General features: G+C 35.8%; 1 protein-coding gene across 13 annotated transcripts in view; it reads left to right on the top strand.

The window, feature by feature from the left end:
- WWOX (WW domain containing oxidoreductase) overlaps positions 1-24420 on the top strand; it is a 510587-nt gene that overhangs the window by 176382 nt on the left and 309785 nt on the right. Inside the window, exon 9 of one of the 13 annotated variants that reach the window (XM_080552523.1) lies at positions 1-24420. This exon is cut by the window's left edge and continues 5147 nt beyond it. The exons of the other annotated variants lie outside the window; for them this stretch is intronic. The gene's annotated coding sequence lies outside the window, so the exon portion shown is untranslated. 13 annotated transcript variants of the gene reach the window in all.

Below are 24420 nucleotides of genomic sequence, written 5' to 3'. Positions count from 1 at the left end.
AGCTGGAGTATGTTATGGGTTACTGTGGGCCACCTTCTAATACCGTTATCATACAGAGTGACTCTCCTCCCCCAGTGCCACTGTCTAAAATTGAGATTCTATCTGAGATTATTTTTTTGGTAAATACGTCAATTTGTCTATAGCATGCATATAAATATATATGCAGACCATGACCTTAGGTTGCATTATTAAAAATATGTAAATATAAAACTTAAAATATATGTATTAAATATATATTTTAGTTTAAATTTTCTTACATAAAAAAGCCTGTGTTTGCATTCTAGAGAATTAGAAATCAGAGATAAAATAGTATCAATGCTCCCACTTCCTGTTAATTACTAATGAAAAGTACTATGCAAATACAAAAGCAAAACAAGTTTTTATGTGTTATCCTCAGCTTGCAGCTGAACTGGCGATGGCTGTGACTGCCTGCCACTTACAGGCAGGCTTGGTTGGGTCAGTACTTGCTTTGGAGGCCTTCCATGGCAACATCCACATTTATTGCATGTTGCTAAAATGATTTTATCCAAATTTAGTACCATACCTGTGCTGTGACCTAATGCCAGGTCCTGAATGACATCTGATATAAGACCAAGGTTTTGGCTTCCTGCATGGGTTATTATTTGTCTGTTTTCAAGAGCAGGGTTATCAGTTCCACATTCTAGCCAAAATCTAATTTTGGTTTATTCAGAGTAATCTGCCATTTTTTTCTCCTGAAGTTTTGGCTGGAGTAGATACTCTTGATTTCAGAAGCCAGACTTCATTATGTTGTTGAAAGCTTAAAAAACTTCTCCTTACTTTTGCTCATCACAGACTACTGCATTTGAGATAAAAATTGGCTGAATAAGTGAGTTCCGGCCAATGGTCTGACAGATAGAGAAGCTCTGCATTCTGGTTATGCTTTATGCTTGTTGGATGAAGAATGGGACCATTCTTGATAGATTGCATTTTTTAATTGGTCTCACATGATAAGAAAATACAGATATTCCACCTTATTATTTTTCAAATCTGAATTTAAAAGCACAAGTTCTTATATACTTGCCTATAGTGACAGGATTCATTAATCTATTAAAAATATTTTTTGTTTCATCTCCAAAATAGTGCATTGACTTGCAAGTATGGACTTAAGTGTGTGCACCAATGCTGTGACTGCACCATTGTAATGAAGATGAAATGACTGTAATGATGACCTTTCTGTGCCTTTGTCTATACCATGCCCTTCTCTTTAACTGAACACCTTTCAAATGAACATGTTCTGAACTCTTGAACTGTTCATTCTGTTCACTGAGCTTATTGCTCAATCTGCAGTTTATCATTATGTGTCTCCAAAGACTTTGTGTTTCCTTATATTTGACATCTAGATGGAATTTTTCATAACCTCTTACTAGTCATAAATTGGATTGTTAGGGGATTAAGTTAATCTTGTTTCTTTATACTAGCCTTAGATTTTTAAAGCCCTAATTTAGAGGAGTTTATTTGTTGCTCTCCAATCTGCAAGAATGGAAAAAACCTTTATACCGTAAGATTCTGTATTGCTGGAATTATTTATTTCTTCTCATTTTGAGGCGAATTGTACCTAAGAGGTATACTTGAAAAGTTGTTTTGTCATGTTTTTCCCACATTACTATTTATTCCTTTCTATCTAAATAGCAGCTCTTGAAAATGACCCAAAGCAGTGCATCATCAGATAAGCAGTGTGTCAGTGAATAGACTCTAGGAGAATGTGTACTTTTCTTGTTCCATTGGGAAGGGAAATAGGAAAAAATGACTTACCACTTGCAGAAAGTTGTTATGGTGTGTAAGTCATTTCTTAGCTTTTGCTTGCTTTATCAGAAGGTACTAGTCCGTAAAATTTATTTACTTCTTAATAACCAATTAACAGCTCAAGGGAAGAAGTGAGACAAAACCCCACGTTTTTTGAGTGCTTTGGAGCTTTTTGTTGTCTGGTAGTAATGTAGTGGGTGATCTTTTTTATTTAATCATTTGAAGGAAGCTTTTGCAAGAAAATTAAATATTATGTAGTTCAAACCTTGAAAAAAATAAATAAAAAATCATATAAAATAATATAAAATACATAATACAAAAATATCCCCAGAATAGAGCTGTTCTTCGGTAAGGTAATGGTGGCAAAATCCTCAAAATACCTTTAATAGTAAAGTATCTAGGTGCATATCTGTTAGTTCTAGCAGTAAAGGCAGTTCAGAAGACGAAGCAAACATAACACGAGGCACTTAAAGCTAAAATGGTGTATTACTTAAATATAATGCTTATTTTTAAACCACATACATTTATTTTTTGAAGAAATAAACATTTTCAGCCTTCTTTCTTGAAAAGTTCAGAATTGTCAGACTGGTTACAGAAGATGAAAAATCTTGAGGAGTTCCTTGACCTCTTTTATGATCCTTCTGTCCCTAAACTCCATCAATGACTTGAACTCTGACACCGAGAATGGTGAGGTGCAATTCTTCATTCCAATGTCATAAAACCCAGCATTCTACTCTGGGCATTTCATTATTTTTCTTCATTCAAGTGTAGTTAATGTCAGCTGGTATCAGACATAAAGGGTGAGACTTTCACTTTCTCAAGTGAAACTTTGGAACAATTTTAATGATATTTGACTACTGTTCTGCTAAATTTCATCTGGTTTATTTATTTATTTATGGATTATTTCAATGTCACCCACATCACCCCAAAAACCTTTAAATATAATTTGTTCTACTTCACATCATGAAAATTATAATTTCAATAGCAAATACTTTTGCACATGTGCAGATACATAGTTATTAACAAAATAGTAAAGAATAGGATTGCTTTAGGAAACCTGTATTGGCAGCTGTGAAAGGGGGGCACGAAGCAGAGAACAAATGAAGTGACTAGCTGAGGATAAGAAAATGTCCCATGAATATCAGAAACCACCTCAGCCTCTGTTTTAGGCCAGTACTTCCAACAAGGAACTGTGTGAGCAGAAGACCATGGCACTTTGTCTTCCTGCCTATTTGATGCTCTGTTAAGGTAGAGAAAGATATTACTTGCTGATATGTTATATACTTCATTTTTAAATGATCATAAATTGTTGCCGGCACTTAATAAGTGTAGGTTTACAGTGCGAAGGAAAAGTGAATATACCAAGCCAGTAGAACAGTTATGGAAGAGGAAATATTACTGTACAAAGGAGGACTGAAAACAGTAGAATTGCTTATCTGTGAAGCAGCTGATAGGTTGGGCATTAGGATGATTTCCAGAACAATAAATGGTGGAGAGACTATAATTTTAAATCTTCCACCTACAGTTCTACCCCTACAAAAATTGAGAAATGCAGATTTAAAACTGCTCAAAAGAAAAAAAAAAGCTCAAAAGGTCTCTTTGCTGGTGGAACAGCTGACCATATTTAAAGGCAAGCATTTAGTACATTCATAAATAAATACTGATAACAAAAATATACCGAGTAATGCAAAATATGTAGTAAAGCTTCTTTTCGATAAATAGTCCTTCAGCTGAATACCACAAGACACTTTGTAGAGCTTCAAGAACTAGAGACTTTCAGAGAAAATACTGTTTATAACAGATTAGACCAGTGGTTGAATCCTTACGAGGATTCCTATCCTTCTCTATTTTTGTTTGTTTACATCAGGGAAAAACGCTGTGTTTATTTTGGATATGTAAACTTGTTAATTTTCTTGCTGCACTTTTCCATCAGTCAAGCTGATGATAGTATTTTATGACTGTATTTCTCAAAAATCATGGTTCTTGAAGACACTTATGTTTCACTTCTAAATACTGTAGAGACTTCTCATATTACTAATATGAAACTAAGTGGCATCAAGGCAGCGTTCACTCTTTCCAAAGCAGTTTACCACTGTGACATTAATTTATAATACTCAGCACTGCGGAAGGTTTCATCAAACTAAGAGTTTAGTTTTGCTTTGTTACAACCAATGGTGGGTGTTCACAGAATATGTTTTTATTTAACCCTTCAAAGAGTTTTCAGGAAATAGCAGCTAGCATGTGATGAAATAATAGAAAGAGACATTGCTAAAATTTTAAATGATTTATACAGAGCATTATACTTCATAGATTTTGAATTATGCTACATTTTATTAATGGTTTCTCTTCATTCTTGCAAATGACATTCTGCTTGGTCTTATGAAACTACACATGGCCAGAAAGGAATGCAGTGGAGCTAATAAGGGTCCTGTCTTAACTTGCAAAAGATTAAGCAAATTCTTTGAAAGATGTGATAGGTTTACAGCGAAGACTGAGTTGGAAGAAGTTGGAAAGAACACGAAGAAATGTCTCTCCTTTAATTGGTGGGCACATCAGCTCTGCCATGCTCTTTCTACCCTGTAGCAACAAGTTGCATAGAATTGCTCTTTGATATTTTCGGATTCCATTTGCGACTAGTCCTTAAAATATGGTATGTCTTCTTAATGTCTGGCAAAAGAGGAAATACAGCACTTAGTAGGCAGTAACCACTGGTGTGATGGTTACAAGGAAAGTCTCTTCAGATTCCCTTGTAGGAGGCTCAGCATTAGAAGAGGATAAAAACTATGAGGAAAAAGTATAAACCTTTTTTTTTTTTTTTTTCTTGTTTATATTCTCTTATAACACCCTTTGGTGGTGCCACAGAAAAGTGTGTGATATGCCTGCCCTCAAAAATCATCTAAGCAAGAGAATTATGGTTGTCCACTGTGGTGTCCACTATGGACACGCGTAACTGTACAGATGATTTATTCCCTATATTTTTTGGAAATTTAACTGAAAGGCCTTAGTTAAGTGCTTTGTCTTCCCTATTGCTATTTACACTCTAAAAGATAATTCAGCACATCTGTGATTCACATACCTTAGTTAAGTGTGTGAAACAAAGGAGGATGAATATGGCTCACTTTTTAGACTGTACAATATCAGAGATTTGGATTAGGGGATCTGATTTCTTGGCTCCCTCCTTAACCACTTGACGTCCCTTCATTTTCTTCATTGCTGAGGACAGCTGTCGACATACTTGGTTTCTTGGTTTTAATGCAGTCGTTACATACATGGAATTCTTTCCTCCAGAACAAGAATCTCAAACATCTAATGCAACTTCTGTGTTTTTGTTTTTAATCAAGTATCCCATTTGTTACTGACATGGCTTGGACAAAGCTTTTTCAATAGCTCAGTGAACAATGGCAAGCTTTCCTGTGGGCAATATATGGAGAACCAGTAATATATAAAATGCCTGTCTGGGTGGCTGTACTTACACACTGTGTCTGTAGTTGTTACAGGTGTAGGCAGTGCTTAGAGCTCAGGTGGCAGTAGACAGAAAATTACATCAAATTAATCTGTAAAATACAGTTGCATTTAGTGCAACCTTGAGTACACTGAGACACTTAAAGCATGCTTTGAATCATATAATCTCTACTACTTTTACCCAGTTACATCACTGATTTTGTAACAAGACTTGGGCAACAGGGCAAATGTGTGTGCTGCCTCCTTTCGAGCTTTTGTTTTGTTCTGATTTTACAAAGTAAAGTAATATTTTATAAGTGGTGAACTGGCAGCTGTGGAATTTGAAGCTTCCTCGTATTAAAAACAATCAAATAAAGAAAAACAACCAAGCAAAAACAGAAAGAAAAAAAAATGAGAAAGTGAAGTAGAGAGAGGAAAAAAGAAAGTACAATGTGGCAAGGAGTAACTAGCTCAAATTGTGTGGGCTGAGTTATGCAGCAGGTCATATTAGATGGTCGCAAAGAGCCCCTTTTGGCTGTAACAACTATAAATTTTCGAAGCATAGTGCAGGCTTCCCAGCACTGCAATTTCATCCTGACCTGAAGGGGTGAAAGGGTGAAGTTTCCATGCCCATTCACTGCCTCTCCAGCAGCCTGTGCCTGCCTGGCTTCTGAGCTGTGAAAAGTTGGCTGGCAGGAGCTGGCCTGAGACCACAACTCATTTCACAGAAGCAAAATTACATCTGCTGTATGATAATTACTTCTGGTCGCTAGCCACTCATGGTGTACTCAAGCTAATAACATGGAGGAAGAGGGCTCTGTCCCAGTACTGGTCCTGTGAGCTGTTTGTTCCAGTTGTTCATTTTTATTATATTGAAATAATGTATTTGGGCAGAATTTTCAGTATTTCACTCCTTACAGTGTTCTCTTATTTCCAGTTATTGAAAAACTCATATTGCTACAGGTGTGTTCTTCTCGTCTATTGTTTCTTTGTGTTTTCCTGGCCATGCCGAAAATCAGTCCATTAGCTTAGTTCTGTGCTGTTACTCGTTTCAAGAAAAAGATCCTGGGTTTCACCTCTGCGTGTCCTGCTGATCATTCTGTCACATTTTCTGGTTTGCTGGTGTTTAGCCAACACTTAAACAGTTTGGACAGAAGGACTTTTTCAGAAGGGAAAGGGTTTTGCTCCTTTAAACATCTTACTCCCATATGTGAAATTGTATATAGCGGCCAAATCATAGCTTAACAGTCTGAAATACTAGCTTGCTGGAAGCTGTAGGAATGATGTCTTTAATGCCATCCAGAGATGCTGTTCTAAAAGAGAAATCCCACACTCAAAGTGTTAACACTTTTTTGCCTCTTTGTGACACAGAATTTGGGGAAAAATAAGCAGAAGCTAGGGCTTAGGATCCCATTAACAGTTTTCGATGTGTTTAAGCCATGACTTGCCTGCTGGCTTGACTTTAGTACTGAGAAGATGTATAAGTAAAAGTGAAGGTTAGAGACATTGTTCAGGAGAAAGCTAGTGTCTGACAGGTTGGTCCTAGGTTTGTAGCCCTTTCTCCAAGTCTGCAAACAAAATCTGTATGTCATTCAGGCATTGGCTTGGTTTGTCTTTCATGGAGCTTGGTGAGGTTACAGTCTCTACTGGCGGTCTGGCAGCTTGGTCAATTACGTATTTTTTTCAACCAAATTATTTTGTGTAATAACTATAATGTTAATGGAACTATATGTTATGGTTGAGTTAAGATTTGTCAGTTTGAAAATAAACGTCTTGGCTTCATTTCGACATTTGCCTTTCAGCATCAGTCCGTTAACCTGTCACACGCTATAATTTCATTAAAACCATCATTTAATTGTAAGTTAATGTACAGCTATCTTTTATAGGAGCGCTTTACATACTGTCTGAATAATTTCAATACAAATTTTCAACTGATATGATTCAAATAATATGAAACACTAAATGCCCTCTAAACCCCTGTTTATGAATTCAATACTGAGAAATAAGATGCATCAGCCACATTACTGTGGCACTATAACAAGGAGAGAGTTTTTCAAATTTTAATAAAAGGAAAGAATAATGACCTAGGTATATATTTGTATATCTCTGTGTGTCTCATACCTACAGCATTGAGATGTACTTCATATGTAATTGAGAGAAGTTTCCATTATTAAAAGAAGGACGATGCAGTCAGTGTAAGCTCTATATGACTGAAGAAAGAATTAAAACCTCCATGGTAATAGCTTTAGTGCTAGTCACAAGGAGACATGTACTTTATATATGAAATATATAAAGCTTATTTCAAAATAAATTCTGGGTAACATTCAACCTGACCGACTCTTTGGAAGCTGTGTTGATATATACGTTCAACTCGCTTGCACTCAAAAGCTTTTAAACAGAATATCACTATTTTTATTTTATTCATGGTAATGTAATTCCTGCCTTTAATCTCTTCAGGGTTTCACTTTGAGTCATGATATGCAGTTCAGGGGAATTTGGATCATCCATTAATCATAGTATCTGTACTTTTGTGTGTCTACGTTTGTCCATCTCTTAAATCAGTCACTTGGCAGCAGCAGAGATCTGGGGATAGTCCAAGATGGTTGACTAAAGAGGCCTTACTTATTAAACTAGTTTCCTGTGAGAGTATGTATGGATTTATGTAATGCATGGCATGCTGAAAAGAAAGCGATAGAAATATTAGCATAATCACTAAATATGATCCTTTTAGAGTTTCTGCTGGAAACATAGGCGTGGATAAGTATATTGAATGGTGACATGTTTAGTAGAATAATTAGCTGAAAACACCTGGGCTAATTAAAAAAAAAAAAAAAGAGACAAAATGATGTAGTCAAGTATTCTCTTGTAATTAATTTTTTTCTGTGAGTCTGCATTCACCAAGGGACTGAATTAAGGTTTCATAAACAATCTAGATTTGGTATTTTCTAAAGTTTAAGGAGTTTGTTTTATTTCTTCATTATTTAATAGATGCTAGGAAGATAGAGGGAAGGCTGAAAACCTTACAGAGTTGTTAGTAGATTCTGGATTCTTTCCTTTGAAGTACTAACACTGTTCTTTGAGCTAAGCTAATTACTTCTAACAGTAATCATGGGTTGCTTCTTTTTCAACACACCACCAAGTTGTGAGTAGTGACATATTTACATTTATTTTGTAAATATTTGTGAAATTTGAACAGTGCTGACACTAGCGTACTCTGTACAGGTTTTGAAATAAAGTGATGTGCCTTATCCTTTTTGATTTCTTTTCCCTCCAAAGTCTGATTTCTTTTTCTAAGACCTCTCTGATTTTTTCCTTTTTGTTTGCCCTATCCTCTATCAAACCCTGTGTTTCCCACCCCAAGTTATCCCTTTCAGCTTCAGTCTTTTACACATTTTGTTCCACTCTTCTTTTCCTTTTTGTTGTTGTTCTGGTTTTCTTTTATTCTATCTCTTTCTTGCTTAGCCAAAGCTCTAATTTCCTGCATTTAGGGGAGAGGGCTTTTCCATACTCACCATGAGGTCACTAAGACGCAGACTGCACCGAGCGGCTAGATGTTTTGTTCCTCCAACTTTGGACTGCCATTGGTGACTTATAAGGTCTCTCTCTGCCTTAGAGACTTGGAGGTTTCCCAGAAAACACTTGTAAGATTTTTTTAAACTTCTGAAAATAATGTATTTTTCCCTTGTTGGCTTTTTGGAAATTATGAAAGCACATTGCTGAAACTTTCCCACATAAGCTGTGTCCCACAGACAGCTGTAATAGGAAACTTCAGTGAGAAAAATCAGAACTTGCTGAAGTTATGAGCAACTATACTGAAGCCTTGAAATGGGAAGTGTCAAACATTCTGAACTGGAGACCATTTCACCATCAACTCAATAAGTAACAACTTTTAATTTACGAGATGGATAAAAATTATAATATCAAATCTTCAGTCCTGCAGATCAATTTTTGACTTTTCTGGTTTACTGACTGTGAAAACATTTGAGCATGTGCTGTGTTATTTTTCTGAAAGAATAGTTGGAACTAAATATATGTATTTTTAAAAGCAGAAGAGAAATAATCAGTTTTCATTTCTGTGTTCAGCCCTTTAATTAAAACAGTATGTGATGTTTTAGCAGTCAGATTTCTAACTGAATTGAAGTTTCTAATGTTTGGGCTCAGTTTATGCTGTTGAGAACAAAAAATTACTTGAAATATAACCATCTATCATGCTCTGTGATCTTTATGCACTGAAACAGACCTAGTGGCTGAAGTGCTGTATTCTTCTCGATATTAAATGAAAAATGTGCTTTCTACCATGAGGCCATGGAGGCACAATGGGAATGACTATGAAAGAGACTAAGATCCCTATTAATTTTGGTAACAAAGCTGTATGTAAATTTTGCTTTTCATTAATTCAGAATTAGTTTAACCCCAGTTGTACAAAGGTTACGGTTTTCTTCTATTTAGACAAACAACTTCCTACTGTAAATTGTGATGTGATTTATATGAATCTACCTACTGTCATAAAGGCTCCCCCAAAAGAATATGCATCTTCTAAATATTCTCAATCATAATAAATAAGAACTTTTAAAGTAGTTGTAAATACAGTGGTATATTTATATAAAGTTTGCTATTGGATAAATTCATGTAAAATATTTACTATTAGTCAAACAAGGAAATTACCTTCTGTTTTTCTTATGTCATTAATAGCACCCACATAAGTCTACCCACCAGTCAAAGGTAGGCTTCAGATATCAAGCATACACAGCACAGTTACAAAATACACCTGCTGAGAGTGGCTAATTAGCACAATTTATAATGGTGGCACATACAAACATAGTGTTTGTATTCGTTTTTATACACTGAACACACACAGTCACATTTTGCTGTTTGCTCAAGCCCAGTGACAGAGCACGTGGTATTTTGGGGTGCAGGTTTCTGGGTTGGACCAAGTTAATTTCAGATTGGCATGGAAAGGTTGTACATTCGTTTTGCATTAGTGCAAATTGGACAGTTGTGTGTGTATAAGTGACTTTCATTTGGATATAAAACCATGTATACTTCTTTAAGTTATGCTAGTGTTTATACCGGATGAGATTTAAATTGTGCAAAAATCTGATGGGGTTAGTGAAGGAGACAGAGCCTGACTCTCCTCCATGGTGTCTGGTGACAGGACAAGAGGAAACGGACACAAATTGAAATAACTGGAAATTCCACTTAAATTAAAACCAAAACAAACCCTTTTCACTCTGAGGGCAGTCAAACACTGGAACAGGTTGTCTAGGCAGGTTGTAGAGTCTCTGTCCTAGGAGCTACCAAAAACCCAGCTGGGCACGGTCCTGAGCCTGTTCCAGCTGACCCTGCTCTGAGCAGTGGGAAATAGGTGATCGCCAGAGGTCTCTTCTGACTTCAGCTGTTCTGTGACACTGGGAAACTTGGAAAGTGGTATATATACAACATTTACAAACATATTACTTAATGTAATACAGTATCTAACATATCTAACATATTACAATATTGGTGTTGCTTGTGGCAACACCAATAACAGGTTGACTTCAACTGCTTATTTCAGTCATCCTCCGAAGGATCCTGTACTCTACTAAATCAATGAATTTATGAAATATTATTCTTCTCAGTTAACCTCTCCTCACAGTTATTGCTTGTTTACTGGCAGTTTTGTACAGTCATCATACAGCTTTACTGGCACAAATTGTACAATATTTCTAAAAGCATTCACTTTTTGACTGGGGGCAAGTGCCTGGGAATCAGCAGTGGCAGATATTGTCTCCTGAGAGATCAGGATAACACCTGTAAGAAACCATGCATTAACGAGAAGTGCAGATTTCAGTAAGCAAATAATTTGTATACATGATTAAAGATGTGTTGTATTAATAACTGCCTTGAAAGGAACATTTCTCGTATTTCAATTTAGTTGCAATGAATTGAAGTATCAATTGTGAAAACCATTGCTATTGGATTTGAAATAACCATCTATTTTAGATAATCTGGGATTAGCCAAAGGCTAAATTTACAGATATTCTCTGTGACCTTGGTCAAGTCAGTATTTCCAGGATAAAACCATGGGGGTATTTACTAAAGTTCTCTGAGTGTTGTTAAGAACAGTTCAAAGAAGCTTAATGAACCTTAGCTCCTGCATTTACATTCACTGTCATAAAAGGTTCATAAATAGGCCCAGCTTGTATCCAAGAGAGTTTAGGATGTAGAAAGCTAGGTAAATTTGATATATTTCTTCACTTGGAGACCTGGAATGCTTTTTTTTTTTTTTTTCATTTTTTCTTTTTTTCCCAGATCTCGTGCAGCTTTCCTAGTTGGCTATCTTTGAAAGGTCAAGGTTAAACTACTTTGTCAGAACCAGTTATTAGCTAAAATTCCAAAATCCTTAGTCATGTTTCACATTTAAAGAGTAGTGCTCATCTTTGATATATTTCTAAAATATGAACAAGTGGATTTGTTTGAACTCCCAGTATTTTGTTACATATATTACAATAGCATTCCAATTAGTTATTTATTTTTAATGTATTCAGCATGTGATGTTGAATTTTAGAAAGTGATTTTTGATTTTTAGAACTGCCATCACAAAATGTCATTGTGCTGTAGGAAAGATGATGTATGGGAACACTTGTTGCTGCATGTGATTTCTTGGATTGGCACTGAACCAGTTTTTACTGTGTTGTAAATATTTTTTTCAAAACACAGCCACATTTCTCTGTGGTCTTTTAGAGAAATGGTGTAACTCAACATATTTGTATTTATAATTTGACAACCCTGAAAACGTTAGGCATCAGAGATATTAAATAAGAGAAGAGACATTTGGAGATGTTTTCATAATTTTTCCTGACAGCATTATAATCAAGCCAAATCTACAAGTATCTTAGTATTATAGATTTTTATTGCAATAAAGAGTCAAGAAAGAGAAATATGACGTTCTGTTATTATTGACTACAATGCAGAGAAAAGAAATAAATGATGTCTTGTGAGGGTATCCATTATGGACCTTTTTTTTTCTTTTTAAGTCAAGCATATGAATATATGATGACACATTACTGTACATTCAAGTGAAAAATGAAAGAAGGTGGCAATGGGAAGCCATTTTGAATAATGCCAATAATTTTTATTTTTCATTCCACTATATAAGGTAGCATTGAATTGTACCTTATTTTTCATGTTATTTACGATAGGATATTTTTTATTTGGAAATAGTTTGTTTATGAGGTACGAAGAACTGAGATGGCAAAATAACAGAAAAAATATTCAGCAGCACAAGTCCATGAGCCAGAGGTCCAGCTAAACCATGGCTATTAATCATCACCGTCCATTATTTACTGAGGATTCATTCATTGTTCCATAAAGGTATCTAGAGGGTCAATTAGAGACAACAGACAGGATTTTTCAAAGACACAGGAGGGTCAATTAGGCCCTCCTTGTAATTTTCTGCTTTAACAGCAAATGCCAGCCTATACTGCAACATATACAGTGGAGTTTAGAATTAAATAGTGTGGGGATTTTTGTTGTTGTTGTTTTTAAGCTGTTACTTTGCAGCCAGTATGGATTGGAATATTATCAGTCCTTGATTAAAACAAAAGAAAAATTTTATCACTACAATTGATGAGAAGCACAGATTTGTCTTTTAGAGCCAGAGTAATGAAAGTGACCCAGAAATACCTAGGATGGAACAGTCTGTACTTATCATAGTAGTGAATCATTTCTCTGAAGGTAGGACCAGACACAAGTAATACTGCTAAATACTACTGTTAAAAATTTAAAAGCATTTGATGCAAAATTCTGTTTGTAATTATTTTTGCATCAACTGTTTGCTTAAAGCTCAGAATTAATAATAGATGTGAGATCTTAATATAAACTATGGTTACATTCATTCATGCAGAGACAGTTCTTTCAGAACAGAAAGTAGAAAATAAAACTAAAACACATAAACGCATGTTAAATACACAGGCATATGTACTTGTACACACACACACACACCAAAACTCTTCCAAAGTAGCAGGAGATTGGTTTCACTGGCTTATGCCTTATCTAGGGAAAGAATTTATATTAAAACAGTCCAGAAAAAGTGCTAGTTTGTTTTGTCTTGATGTAGCACCAGCTCTTCAACAGATTTAAGGCCACCTATGAACATGGGTGCTGTACATGGGATAGCTATACTGAAGTTCTTTCTTTCAGACTCATTTTGAGTCTATTTTTTCTTGAGAAATGGTTGGCATGCTTTTCTGTGTAGGTCTGAAAATCTCGTCTATTTTTCTTCTCTAAACTTTTATTGGATTACATTGCCACTGTTTTTAATGCTTCTTAAGGTCTTTATTAACTGCAAGCAGCCTCTATGACTATGGTGTGTTAGTCTTGTAAAGATTTTTATCTTTACAAATGGGGTTTTTGGAGTGTCTGAGTATTTGATGGTCTCCTGTGAGAGTAAATCTCAGAGTGTGCTACATCAGTTTGATCCTCGTCGTCCTCTGAAACCCCCTATTCTCTGTAGGGTTTCAGCAGAGAGTTCTAACTAATGACTTAGGGCCAAATTCTGCCCTTAGATGCGGGCATGTAATTCTCATTTATTCCAGAGGGACTTCTATGAGCATATCAGAGAGAACAATTTTGTTCTTAGTGTGTGAAATTATAGCACAAATGGACAAAAGAGTCTCATGCACATTCATCTTAGTGACCCCAAGCTTACAGGAACGCGATACTAATCCACCCTCTTTTCTTTTTGCTCAGTTTGTGCTGTTTCTTGCAGATCACCCCAATTCTTCAGCTGTCACCTGAATCTACATCTTTTATATTATTTTGTCTTCAGAATTTTGCTATTGTGTTTTGGAGAAATTAGTGACACGGAAATTAATGTTTAAATAGCATAAGTAACAAAGACAATTGTAAAAGATCTTTTTTTTTTTTTCCTTTTGAAAATTATGGTACAAGAACAATCTTGTTCATATTCTGTAGGGAATTATTTTGCAAAGACTTAAGACAAAGATAGATGTGTGAGTGCATGTCTGTAAAATGGTTTCATACATGCACAGAGAGAAGAGAGGTGGGCTTGCATCATGCTTTTCCTCTGTGACAATATGACGTGATGAAGCATTTTGTCTATATGCGAACAGGACAGATATCTTCTTGAATTATTCTGTCTCTATTTATACTCTCAGGTTTTACATTCAGCATTCACCCCTTAGGATTCTTTGGATTTGCTTATCATCCACTCTTTGTATTCAGGACCTATACGTAAGGAAAATCATCTGTTTGCGTTATCATTGTGGGAATTTGTCTCATGGCTGAAAACTTTGGGTTGGAGGTTTGTATTTCTTGAGCTGATTGTTTACTAGACTTTTGCCAATTTGGATTTGCCTTTTACAGGGCCATGTCGTGATAGGACAAAGGGTAAAAGTTTTAAACCGAAAGAGATCTAAGAAATTCTGTGATGTGAAATTGGTGTGTTGTTGCTCACCAAAATCAAATTATTGTATATGTATCTGAGGAATCCCAGACATCTCCATCATATATAGAATTAACTGTATTATATGCCATATTTTCAATTTAGTAACTTTAATTTCCTAGTGTGATCCCATTTGTGTTCTTAGTTTCCAGCATCTGACTAAGGCAAACCTTTGAGGTTTTGCTCCCAGCTCAACTTTTTAAAAGACATTTGTGTTCTGTAGCAAAAGTCCTATTGTTTTTATCTCCCTCAATGATTATAGTGTCCACTTCAGTTTGGAATTCTGCACAGGATAAGTTGGAATTTTGTATGTTGCAATTTCGCTAGAAATGCAGCAGTCTTCTTATAGTGAATTGTATTGTTTATAAAAAAATCCTGTTGTAAAGTTCTCTGATAAGTCTTCAGAAAGCTAAGTGATACCAGTTTTATTTCTGAAACTACTCATGGAATCACCGTGATTGTCTGGGGAAAACTAATTTATAATTCCGAGCATTTAATTTATATATCACTTTGTCAAAGCTTTCTTTAAAATCTGTTTTCTAATATGAGTTAGAAGAATTGGCCAAATTATTATTATTTTTTTAACCTGCAACTGAAGTTGAACACATAATCCACCATGATTTATGTTTACATAATGTTCTGTTTTCATGTTTGTGTAATATCTACAGGCAGATAGTCATTTTCTCCAGCTGGTTCATTAATTATATTTATTGGATGGATGTCTTTTTGTCTTTTGTTATTGTATTGTAACTTAAATATTGATCCCTATTATATGAAATTCTCAGTCTTGCTATTCAATTACAGTTGGTCAGAAAAACCACATGACAGTCTGAATTCAAACAAGAGGGTTGCACATGCAAACTGTCATCGAGGAACACTCACTAATACCACTGGGACGTCACTACTCACTTGCTCTATTATGGAGTTGTATAACTTCTGTATGACTGCAACCTTCCCTTCCCAGTTTTTAAAGACAGTATTGGTATTCTTGGAAGTTTTCTTTAACAGATGTCAAATTAAAAAAAAAAAATAAAGATCAGTGTATGGTGTTTTTTAAAGTAGGTTGATGCAGGAAGATGGCTAGCAGCACAGCACAGGGATTAGGTTGCAGTGGAAGAAATAAGGAAAAGGTCCCAGAAGCAGATCACAGACAAGAACAGAAATGATAATGAGCTGCTTTGCACAAGTGCCACTTTGAACATGTGCAATGAGGAAAGTTTTTGTTTGCATCTTTGTCTGAATTGCATTTGGTGAATTTTGCACAGGTCATATTTTCTAATGGTGAATTGGAAAATGCAAGTCTGTGCAAACTGAAGGTGAGCTGGAAATGGAATTTGATTGTTGAGGGAAAGATCTATCCAGCATACCTCTTCTAAATGTTGCTTCATATCTATGTGCCTCTTTGGGCTATTTGTAAAGGAAAGACAATCGTGTTTACTCATATTTTTGTAATGCTCTGAGTTTCACAAAGGAAAGCACACTGAGTAAGAGGGAAGAATTACCATTCATCCAAGTTTTCAAATGAAAATAATAAAGATACATGGGAATGGTTAACTCCTGGTTAGTTTGTGTGATAGGCACGGTTGTGTTCATCACTGCTGTTTATTTTCCATTTCTCTGTGAAATACTCAGTTCTAAAAGAAAGGTAATGTGAAGTATGACTGTGTTTATAACTACATTACAAGAAATAAAATCCTGATTAAGTAATTAAGTAAAAATAATGATCTTCCTTGTGCTGAAATGATTTTGTCCCTCCCAAGGCTTTTTGTATTATGCCTTATATCTGCAGGGAGGTGTTGGGCTGATTCGCCTGCACTTTTTGGCTGCCTGGGTCATGTTCTTGTTCCTTAGAGCCAGGTATTTGATTTTCTTCCTTGAAAAAGGAACATTGCACAACAGTTACATCAGAGCTAAAAATGTGCAGAGAAAGAGAAAACAGTTTTTACCTGCTACATTAAACCTTTGTATCCACTGAATTGCCCTTCACCAACTATGCACATCACTGAAATCCTTCACAAACACTTTTCTGTGGTCAGATTCAGCCACTCTTCCTTGAGCTGAGAAGTACCATATGCTTCAGGTAACCTCTCAAAAGCAGTTGCCAGTGGGACTACTTTTGTAAATGCTCACCAGCGTGAGCAAAGGTTACACAATCTCGCCCGTGGTGAATAATAATGTCAAAGAGCCATTAACAGTGTGGAGTGACAAAGTGTGGAGAGATCCATCAGCTCATCCTGTGTTTAATGAAACAGAAATGAACATCGTATTGCCCTTGTTTTCTGTCAGATTTTCCAGGTCTCCATGAGGCTTATTAATCTTTGGGTGTAATGGAAAATGTGTTGCTATGTTACATACTACAGCAGCCTTTGCGCTCAAAGGATTGAAGGCATTATTAGTCTTTGTCTTATTTACATACTGTACTTGGGTGCGTGCTAGCAAAGCTGCACTTAGAGCACAGTGGAGAGTGCAGTTAGAAAATGTTTGTGGATTTCTGAAGTGTGTACTAATGCATCTGACCAGATGGCTGCGTGGTAAGTCATTTCAACCTGAAGTAATGATCAGAAGCCCTTTTGAGAAACACTGACAGCACGTGGCACAGACCTTGGAAATTTCCTGGTAAGAAAAATACCAAATAGGAGGAGTTGCGTGATAATCTTATTTTAGTGCACCCCAAAAATATATGATTCCACATTTCTGAACTCCTGAAATTGGCTCCCAAACCTGCAATTCTGTCCAAAAATTGGTGGTTAATCTACAAGATTGCCTTGTTTATGTGCTTAGTGCAAGTACAGCAGAAGAGAACTTCTGGACTCTCAGAAACAAGAGGTAGAAAATTAATGGGTAAATGGCATTACTGTTAGGTACTGAATTCAATAAATGTCTTAAATTTTCTCTATTATTTTATATATTTTTTTAAGGCCCAGTTTTGAATAAGCTCTGGCAAAAACAATAATTGTGTTTACATTTTAGATCTAGTTATTATTGTCATTCTCTCTTAGCTAGGAGAAAAAAAAAAAAAAAAAAAAGGAAAGCTGTTATTCCTATTAGTTAAGAAACCCCCTGGCTCTCATAGACAGATGAGTAGTCTGAACTGGACCACACGTAGTACACACCATTGCAGTGGGACTGCTGTGCCTTATTTTCAGCATGTATGGCCCATTACACTTACAGGGTCTTTGTACAAATTGAGCCTCACAAGTGGCCAGAAAGCATTGCAAAATGATGCTTCTCATAGAACATACATCACATGAATTCTGTTCTATATTTTAACAGTAATAAATATACATATATATATTTTTAAGAATTATTAACCCAGTGACATTGCAACTTTTTCAACTTGTGCAGCTCTGGCTATTCGTAAGATTAAACAGAAATATCGTGTGTTTATTAGAAGCAGTGGAAATATTTGCCTTTGGAATATTCATTATGTAAGCAATGATTTTTCTCTTTTTTGGCCTTTTATTTTACAGCAGACTTTGTTTATCAGCAATGTGTGTGTTGATACAGGTTTCATAAAGAATTAGCTGTGTGTAGACATTGCAGCCGTACTTTTCAAATGTTTCTGAAGTTGTGTAGATTCAGTTAGAGCCTGCTCGAGGCTTCCCAACAGTGCTGACAAAAACCAAGGCTGTGGGATGAAATTCTGCTTCTGCCCCAGCAAAGGACAGATAGAGAGAAGGGCTCAGGCTGGGATGAGAGTTGCACAGCACTGGGCTTGCTTGCTGTGCCGCTATGTGCTGAGTCCTCCACCAACTCTCCCTGCCTGATACATCCACCACCACTTCTCCAAGATCCTCTGCCCCACGTATCCTCATGCAATGTCAGCAGCAGAAGTGATGGCTTTGGAGTGCTGCAGATAGGTGGCAGAAACAAGGTTTCGGTGGCCTCAGCTGCCTGCTGCCGCAGGCGATCGTGTAGTTTGCCCATGCCTGGAGTTGGCCAGGATGCTGCTTCTGGAGGATGCTTTATTTTTTTTCTGCCTGGAGTTCTCTTGCTTTCTTTTAGCATGCAGTACGATTATGAAGTAATTTGCATAACATGTACACTTTGCCAGATTTTGAAAATTGCCATGTTTGAAAAGGATTTTATGCCATTCACAGTGCTACACTGATTAATCACAATTAGGGACAAAATACAGAACTTTTACTAAGCTTCCAGTGAGCGGGAAAATTAGCACTTCTTGCAGTAATGAGAGTAATTCCGTTACAGAGAATTCCCATTTAAAATGTGCTTTTGTGCCATTTTCAAAAGTAAGTTTCACACTTTTGAAAATGCTTTTATAGCTGTATGCAAGTCACCTAAAAGTACGTTGCCGTTACGTATGCATACTGACAGCATCCTGTTAGGAGTGATGTGCTTCAAAGTTTTTTGGACATCTTTGCATCTCCCTCAACCTTTATTTATTTTGACCAGAGGGAGTGTAAATGCAAGCTGCAGGACAGAGCAATTCTTTCCTTTCCCAGTGATAGAAGGAACTGAAGGCAAGGCTGGAAGCAAGTGGATGTATTTAAGGAGGACAGTAAATTATTCTAGGGTAGAAGGAACCACCATATTTTCAGTGACCCCAGAACTATTCACACATCAGAGGTAGGTTGTCAGATAAATACTCCCAGGTTACTAGCAGGGCAGGGAATCGCTTTCATCCTCTCGTCATGCTGGCTATTCAGTTATCCCCTACAAAACTGAATACAAAATGACATCTTAGCTGCTTTCTTAAGCTCACAATTTCTGTCTTGCAGCCCACCTCTCCCAGAAAATCTCTAAATGGCTGTGCGAAAATAGCTTTTTGTAGCAACAGGACTGCATTTTGTCCTGTTTTATCTCGTATGGAGTAACTACTAATTGAGAAATAAACTAAGTGAGAATGACCCTTTTGGCTGGTGATTGTGGCTTTTACCTGGGAAGTGGGCCACTGGGGTTTCACTACCTGCTTCAGTGAAAGTTTAATTACGTACAGAAAGTGGAATTGTATCAAGGAGGGAAGCGAGCCCTCAACCACAGCATAGCTATCAACCAGCGATGGGCGATGCGCTCCAATCCCCCCAGGCAGAGAGGGGAATTAAACCAGGTTACTCCCACATCACAAGTAGGAGGAAGATGTCTCTTCAACAGAATTGTGAACTTAACCTTCTTTTTTTTTCTGCTGCTTTTCTATACGAGAGTTCAAACCAGAATGTTTTGTTGTGAATTATGAAGTATTTCTTTTCCGACAAATTAAATGTTATTAGGAAAATATTTCATCATTTAAAAAGAAAGATTGAAGGTTTTTAAAAAAAGTAGTGTAATGAAAAGCAACATTATATTTGATTTTCATTTGGCAGCTAAAAGAATTGCCTTAAGCTTCTAATATTGCCTGTGAATTTAGGTATAGATAGTTTGTACTTTATAATTCATATTCTGTGTAATGCTAACACATCATATTACTTAAAATGTAAATTTATTTATAAATACATATATATAATATATGTTTATATTAGTATATGTTAGATTTTAGATTGATGTAAAATATTTAGAAGTCTTGTGACAATTCATTCTTAAAAATTACTAACAGATTTCTGTTGAGCTGTGCCAGAGGTAGCAACCTCTTAGGAGTTTCCCTTTTCTTCATCATTGTCTCTATCCTTCTTAGTGTTAAAAGCCTAGGTTTTCTCCATTCTTTTTAAAAAAATAACATTATCATAATTTGTTTGGAATAATGTGTTTAAGTTATCAATATGTGGTGTATTCCAGCACTCATAAAAGTAAGATTTCTAGATAAACACAGATAGAAATATTTTTAACCATGTAAAAAAAAATCAATTTTCATAAGGTTACATCTTTTTACTTCTCTGTACATACAAAGACTATATTAAAGGAGAGATTAAATTTTACTCTGCAGAGTAAAATGCAAACAGAAAATTATTTTTCATTTTTCAGTGCAAGCAATGGATTATCATTTATTTATGAGACTTTTTTTAATCTAGAATATATGGAAATCTTTTCTTGAAGCACAATGTAATATTGAATTGGGAATGTTGTCTGACAGTTTTCTTCTTACAGTTGCATTGAATGATTCTACTGTATGAATTTTTTAAAGAGGCTTCAATATACTCTGCGTTTGAAAGTGAGGAAGTAATCAGAGTAATCTTGAAGACTCTTATAACTGCACCTCCTCTACTCCTTCATTCTTCAAACAAACTTCTGCAGAAAAGCCCAGGCTATAGCAAATCTTAATATCCAGGTATTATTTGCTTGTCCTAGTATGTGTCCACATGCGGGAGTTTGTTGCTGTGGCCGAACATGGAATCACTCATCTCTACTGCATTTTCATCATTCTAAGGGCATTACTCAAACATAATCGTTACAGAGAGCTGGATTTTCATCAGAGCTATGCTGTGTGAATCTGATGGTAGATGAATACAGAGCGGAAAGGGCTTATTACGTTTTGTCTGAGAACGTATCGTACAAGTCAAGTTAAAAAAATGTTTTACCTCTCTTTCCCCTCCCAAAAAGTTTCTATTCCATTATCTGTCTTTTGAGTGGTCAGGGCTAACTTCTCTTGTTTTCAGAGGAAATTATCCTAAGAGCTACTAAATACCTCCAGTGTTTCAAGTAGGTGTATAAGCTGAAGGAACCTTAACAGGTCTTGTTGAATAGTACATCCAACTGTTTTAGCAGATTTGTGGTTGATAAGAAACTTATCTTAGAAGATGTAGTTTGTATCAGAGAACAGAGGTCTGAAACTTCCATTTGTTTTCCTAAAACCCTAGTATAAAACAGGCCCTGTGAAATATGGGCAAGTAGTGAAAGTCAATAACAGAGCAAAAGGTGCAGAAAAATTGCTTGTGTCACAAATAAAATTATCTACCACTGTATGTCTTGTGATTCACCGGTTTTGGTATTCATAAATTATGATGACAGAAAATGTAACGCTAACCTGTTCATTTAGGTTGATATGAATTTTACATATGAATTTTACATTAAAATAGTTACAGTTTTTATATATTAAAAGAGTCCTTACAGAGACTTGAAGCCAATTAAGGAGAAATAAAGACCTATGTGTCTGTTTGTACACCTTCATCTAAACACAGCTTATGAACAATAGAAATTTGAGACATTTACACAGCAATTGATTTTTCTTTTTTCTTCTTCGATAATTACCCTTATACTAGTGATTATAATTTGAGTATCTTCAGGAGAAAATAACTTATCTTTTTACTGAAGAAAACTACTATGACAGAAAATAGTTTTCTCTGAGTGTGTTTAATGCCTAATACAGTGATGGCCAGGTAATAAACAAAATATGTTGCATTAATTTCAAGCAGACATTCTGCCTTCATCTTCTTCTTTCTCTTATATTCCATTTCACTGAACTTGGGAATTAGTTCTGCCAGTCTCTGTTCTTTGTTAGTGTTTTTTAGACTTCTGTCATCAGAGCACCTAGAAGTTGTATTTGGAATCAGATCCTCAATCAATGAGAATATAGGGAACTTCCTACTGTAAGGAATACGGCAATGTTCCTTACATAAGGAATAAAAGATTTATGTGTTGAATCAAACCTGTCCCGCGAAGCCAATTTTCATGTTGGTTCCTTGTAAGCCAGTTTCTTCTCTCCAACAGTGTCCAATGCCATATGCTTCCAAAAGGAAGGTGTAATGTGATCTATACCCTTGTCTTCATTCCTTCTAGAGTGTAACTTAAGCTGTAAAGGATGAGATAACACTGAGTATGAGAATTAGGTCTGCTGAGCTAAATCACGTTCGATAAGTGTGATGACCTTACAGGAAGGAGACACAGTGTCTCTTGAGGTTCTTCTGTGCCGGTAGGATCCTACCCTTGTCTCCTGCAGCCTGCTTCAGGTTGATGAAGGGACACAATACTCCGGCTGTGCCTGTTCGTTGCCTTTGCAGCACTGACCTGACAGCCACCTGGCACCGAACCAGCACGAGCACTCAGCTCTCTTGGGGTTGTGTTGTGATACCACAAAATGGGGAGGTGGCTGCCATTCCCGCATCCTTCCCACGAACACCGGTGCCGTGGCACAGTGGCTAATGCAAGTGGTTCATCTGTAGAGCACTGTAAGAAATGTAGGGGTGAAGCTTTTGCACAATCTGTGCATAGACTATACCAAGCTGGTTTTCAATTTTTATCTCAAAAAAACCACACCAAAACGGATCCAAAACTTTTTTTGACAGCTGTGGTTTGACCTCATTAGGACATTGTTTTAACATTACAGGAGAAAACAAAATGTGGAGTTTTGACTGCAAGACAGAACAAGTCTGCAAAAATCAACCTTACTTATGAAACTAAATCCATTTTGGAAAGCATCTAATAGTACAAGTCACAGTATGTTAAGCATAGGTAGTTATGTAAGTCCTTTTAATGTTCAAGTTGGGCATTTAATATAAACACATTTTGGTATATTTGGCATTCTGGTCATAGTAAGAAAGAGCTGTTTGTAAAAAGTTACATATGGTCATCTGAACTAATTGCTAAAACGACACTACATTAATTGGATAATTAAAGATTGTGAACATGTGGCTATTGTATTCATTGGGCATTAAGCCAACAATTTCTGTGGTTGGGAAAATGACTGTTAACATAATTCACAATTCATCTGCTGTATCCTTTATCATAGGAATAAATAAGCAACAGGGGTCTTAAATTTAGATTAGAAAAACTTGTAATTGGTATTTTTAAATTGAGTTTTAAAGCACACTTATGATTTCCATTGTGTTTATGTTTTAACACTTTTGAGTGATGGCAGCTTTGATTTTTTTAGCATCCATCTCACAAATAGTATTGATTTTTGTTTTAGATTTATTGTTAGCATTTTGGAATAGTATGCTTTGTAACATGAGACCTAGTGCTCCTTGGTTTATTTTGAAGAGGATGAGTGTTGGCACACAGTTTGAAGAAGTTTGTAATAGCAGTAAATCGTCTATGTTCTTTGCCTTTATCTATCAAGGTTATTTATCAGGAAAATTATGTCTGGTAAGTGGGGGTCTGTTTCAATGGGTGAGACTAACTTCACAAATCTCTCTATCAACTAGTCACTTTGTGTGTGCAAAGTTTTGGTTATCGTTTTTCTTGCTCATAATTTGAAAGTAAAATCTATGGTCTCACAGTGACCTTTAAGTGACTGACCTCTAAATCTAATCACTCCAGGCTCCTTTGAAAATTGACAAATATGTCAAATTTACCTGTGAGTATCAAAACATTTTAAAAATCTTTCATTTGCTAAAAGCTGTAATAATTCTTAAGTTAGTAGTTATTGTTCCAATGTGATTGGATCACACGGCTTTCTTGATATGCATACTGTGAGTTTATAGCTATACCATCTTCTCATCTCATCTCATATTCTGAATTATCAATTTTATAACAGTTAAAAATTCAGTTTTACATTCTGGATGAGCAACTTATTGATTGATTTAGTCTGAGCAAAATGGTCACAAATGGTCAATACATGGTCAAAAGGGTGTCAGAGGCATATAAAAAATTGATCTATAATTTTTATTTGGATGCTTGTTGACTTACATGTGCTTGCTTTCTTTTTGCTTTTTCTATTTTTATTCTTTTATTTAATTTAATGACAAGAACAGAGAGTGACTGAAGAGAAAGAAATATCCAAACAACCAATCCTAATTGTGCTGTGTCTGTATGTGCTGATTTTAACCAGAAAAAAGTATCATATTTCCAAATTTTCATTACGTTCAGATAAAACCATCATTAGAAGGTATGGTTGCCTATGTTATTATTTTCTTTGGATAGAAGTTTCGATTTTTTTTTTT

The sequence above is a fragment of the Anser brachyrhynchus genome, assembly GCF_964034855.1.
Source record: "Anser brachyrhynchus genome assembly, chromosome: 12".
Classification (NCBI taxonomy): domain Eukaryota; kingdom Metazoa; phylum Chordata; class Aves; order Anseriformes; family Anatidae; genus Anser; species Anser brachyrhynchus.
The sequence above is the reverse complement of the archived record's forward strand: the minus strand, read 5'-3'. Positions and strand labels throughout refer to the sequence as shown.